The sequence below is a fragment of the Aptenodytes forsteri genome, unplaced genomic scaffold (assembly GCF_000699145.1).
Source record: "Aptenodytes forsteri isolate BGI_AS27 unplaced genomic scaffold, ASM69914v1 Scaffold203, whole genome shotgun sequence".
In the NCBI taxonomy this organism is placed as follows: Eukaryota; Metazoa; Chordata; class Aves; order Sphenisciformes; family Spheniscidae; genus Aptenodytes; species Aptenodytes forsteri.
This window is the reverse complement of record NW_008794160.1, coordinates 378,822-383,061: the sequence shown is the minus strand read 5'-3', so window position 1 is coordinate 383,061 and position 4,240 is coordinate 378,822.

The window sequence follows — 4,240 nt, the reverse complement described above, 5'->3', positions numbered from 1 at the left end:
GGGGCGGACCGGTGGGCGGTGCCAGACAGGAGGGGGCGAGGCCTCGGGCTGTCGCCCCTCTCGTCGCAGGTGTACGTGGCCCCAGGCGACTGCCCCGCTGGAGCGGGGCTGCAGAGGGCGGCTGAACGATGGATGGGGCTGCTGGGGCTGCTGGGTGCCGTCGCCTGCCGGAGGGGCTGCCCGCCCAGACCCGTGTCGTCGTGCTGGTGAGCGCCCCCACGCCGGGGGGTCCCCTCCCGCAGCACAACAGCGATGTCTCAGTGTGTGCCTACAAGTACACGCTGATGAGGGAGCAGTGCTCCCGGATGCTGTGCCACAGGCAGCTTGCACAGGCAACAGCACGTTGACATCACATGACATCACATGACATCAGACGACATCACGTGACATCACACCTGGGAGAGGCAGGGACCCAGGGCTGCTGCATGCCCCCAGGTCCGGGGGGACACACACCCACCCCATATGACGTGTGGTGACACATGATGACATGCCACGGCAGGGGTGATGTCATGGGGCATGACATCACATGATACCACACTTGGGGAGGGGGGGGCGGGGAGTGGGGCTGCCATGTGCCCCCACGTCAGGTGGAAAGGCAGGACATGATACACGGTGAAACACCATGACATGCTACAGCAGGGGTGATGTAATGAGGCATGACATCATACATGACCCTGCTGCTGATGTCAGAGGGAGGTCCTGCCCCATCACAGGCCCCCAGTGTGGGGGAGGAGGAGGAAGAGGGGGGGGGCGCCCCTCGCCAGGGCGCCAGCCTGTGGGTGCCACTGGGGGGACTGGGGTGGCCTGGGAGGGCACCGGGAGGCAGTGGGATATACTGGGATGGGGCTCTGGGCCATACCAGGAATGACTGTGGGGCTCTGGATCATACTGGGAGGCACTGGTCCATACTGGAAGGCAGGGGTCTGGCGGTCTAGGCTGTACTGGGAGTCACTGGGAGACTTTGGGCCATACTGGGAAGGTGCTGGGGTACACTGGGATGGTGTTGGACCGTACTGGGACTCACTGGGAGGCACTGGTCCATGCTGGGAGGCATGGATCTGGGGCTCTGGGCCATCCTGGGGGGCATGGGAAGGCTCTGGGCCATACTGGGAGGGTCCCGGGCCATACTGGGAAGGTGCTGGGAGGCACTGGGGCATACTGGGGAGTAGGGTTCAGGGGCTGTGGGCTGTGCTGGGAGGCAGGGGGAGGCCCTGGGCCATACTGGGGGGGGGGATGCTGGGGGGGGCCACCAGTGGGCACTGGTGCGTACTGGTGCTTAGTGGTGGGCGCTGGGGAGGGGGAATGTATGCTGCACACATGCGGCAGAGCGGCTGAGAAATGGGTAAATGAGAAAAAGTGGGGGGGAACTGGGGGAAAATGGGGGAAAGGGGAAAGAAAAGGGGGGGAATTGGGAAAATAGGGGGTTGGGGGAAGAAATGGGGGAGGTAAATGAGTGGAAAAATAGGGGGTTGGGGGAAGAAATGGGGGAAATGGGTAAATGAGAAAAAGTGGGGGGGAACTGGGGGAAAATGGGGGAAATGGGGAAAGAAATAGGGGGAAAAATGGGGGAAAAACCAAGGAAAAATGAAAAATGGGAAAAAATGAAATGGGGAAAAATGGGGCAGAAATGGGCAAAAAGTGGGGAGAAAACCAGGAGAAAATCTGGGGAAATGGGGCAGAAACAGGCAAAACCCAGGGGAAAACAGGAAGGGAGAAAACTTAGGGGGAAATTGTGGGAAAATGGAGAAGAATGTGGGGAAATGGGTCAGGAATGGGGGGGAAGGTGGAGAAATGGTGGAAATGGAGCAAAACCAGGAAAAAAACGGAAGAAACGGAGAAAGAAAGGGAAATCATGGAAAACAGAGAAGAAATGGAGAAACGGGGAAAATTGGGGAAAAATGGGGCAACAGGTGGGAGGAAATAGGGCACAAATGAGGCAAAATGTGTCAAAACCAGGGGAAAAAAGGCAAAAATGAGGCAACATGGGGCAAAACCAGCCAGTTATGGGAGTCAGGGCAAGAACAGGGGGAATAGGCCAAAACAGGGCAAATGGGACAAAAGCAGGGAAAAATAGGGGAAAATCAGGAAAAAGTGGGACGACACCAAGAAGAAATAGGAGGAAACAGGGTGAATATAGGCAAAATGGGGCAAAAAAGCAGAAACAGGGCAAACTGGACAAAAATGGGGCAAACCCAGGGCCAAAATGGGGCAAAAAAGCAAAAATGGGGCAGTGGGGGAAATCTTGGGGTGGTTATGGGGCAGGGGGGCAGCTACGGCGCAGCTGGGGGGCAAACTGGGGGACACTTATGGGGCACTGGGGGGGAATTGGGGACAGTTATGGGGGACTTGAACAGGTGTGGGGCAGTTTTGGGGCAGTTGGGAGATGGGAGAATTGGGGGGCAGTTATGGGGCAGTGGGGGGCACTTGGTGGGCAGCCATGGCCAGGCCTTTGACATGGGTCAGACATGGGAGTTCCTGGAGGTGCTGATGGAGGGGCCGGGGCTGGTGGTGTGGGTGATAGGGACCCCCCCACCCCCTGAGCACACCAGTATGGCCCAGTACATCCCAGTACCGCACTTGCGCCGCCCTGGCTCACCCACCACCATCCCAGTATGGGCCCAGCGCTCCCAGTACGATGCCAGCCTGAGCCACAGGTCTTCAAGCACAATCCCAGCATGGGCCCAGTGCTCTAGTATGAGCTCCAATGCTCCCAGTACAATACCAGTCTGGGCCACAGCTCTTACAGTGTGATCCCAGTACAGCACCAGTGCTCCCAATATGATGCCAGCCTAAGCCACAAGTCTTCATGCATGACCCCAGTATGGGCTGCCACACTCCCAGTATGGGCCTAGTGCTTCCAGTACAGCACCAACGCTCCCAGTACAATGCCAGTCTGGGTCACAGCTCTTCAAGTAGGATCCCAGCACCCTCAGTGCAACGCCAGCCTGAGCCACAGCCAAGTCAGATCCCAGTATGGACCCCAGTGCTCCCAGTATGATGCCAGCATGAGCTACAGTTAAAGTAAGATCCTAGTACAAGCTCCTGTGTTCCCAGTATGGACTCACGTGTTCCCAGTACCGTGCCAGCCTGGGCTGCAGCTCTCCAAGAACGATCCCAGTATGGGCCCCGAGGCTCCCAGTGTGGCCCCCCAGTGCTCCCAGTACAGGCTCTAAGGCTCCCAGGACGGGCCCCGAGGCTCCCAGTGTGGCCCCCCAGTGCTCCCAGTACAGGCTCTAAGGCTCCCAGTACGGGCCCCGAGGCTCCCAGTGTGGCCCCCCAGTGCTCCCAGTACAGGCTCTAAGGCTCCCAGGACGGGCCCCGAGGCTCCCAGTGTGGCCCCCCAGTGCTCCCAGTACAGGCTCTAAGGCTCCCAGTACGGGCCCCGAGGCTCCCAGTGTGGCCCCCCAGTGCTCCCAGTACAGGCTCTAAGGCTCCCAGTACGGGCCCCGAGGCTCCCAGTGTGGCCCCCCAGTGCTCCCAGTACAGGCTCTAAGGCTCCCAGGACGGGCCCCGAGGCTCCCAGTGTGGCCCCCCAGTGCTCCCAGTACAGGCTCTAAGGCTCCCAGTACGGGCCCCGAGGCTCCCAGTGTGGCCCCCCAGTGCTCCCAGTACAGGCTCTAAGGCTCCCAGTACGGGCCCCGAGGCTCCCAGTGTGGCCCCCCAGTGCTCCCAGTACAGGCTCTAAGGCTCCCAGTACGGGCCCCGAGGCTCTGCATGCAGCTCTAGTGCACTCCCATTACAGGCCCCAAGCCTCCCAGTGTACTCCCACTGCTGCCAGTACAGGCCCTAAGGCTCCCAGTATGGGCCTCAAGGCTCCGAGTGCAGCTCCAGTTCACCCCCAGTGTGGCCCCCAGGGCTCCCAGTACAGGCCCCAAGGCTCACAGGGCACTCCCAGCACTCCCAGTACGGGTTTCAGTGCTCCTCCAGCGCATTCCCAGTGCTCCCAGTATGGGCCCCAGCACTACCAGTACAGGCCCCGGTGCTCCCAGCACACACCACCAATAAACAGTTTTCATTTCGACCCTCCTTGGGCTGAGCCCCCAAACCCTCAGAATTGCCCCCAAAAATAATGTCACCAGCTTGCCATTGCCTTTATTGGTGGGTGGGCGCATTAGGTCACAGGATCAGGCCCCCCCCAGTGAACTCCATCCGCTGCCGAGGTAAGAGAGAGAAAGGAGGTGAGTGTGGGGACCCTGGTGCCCAGGCCAGGGGAACCCTGGCGTCTGGGGGAGCGGGGGCG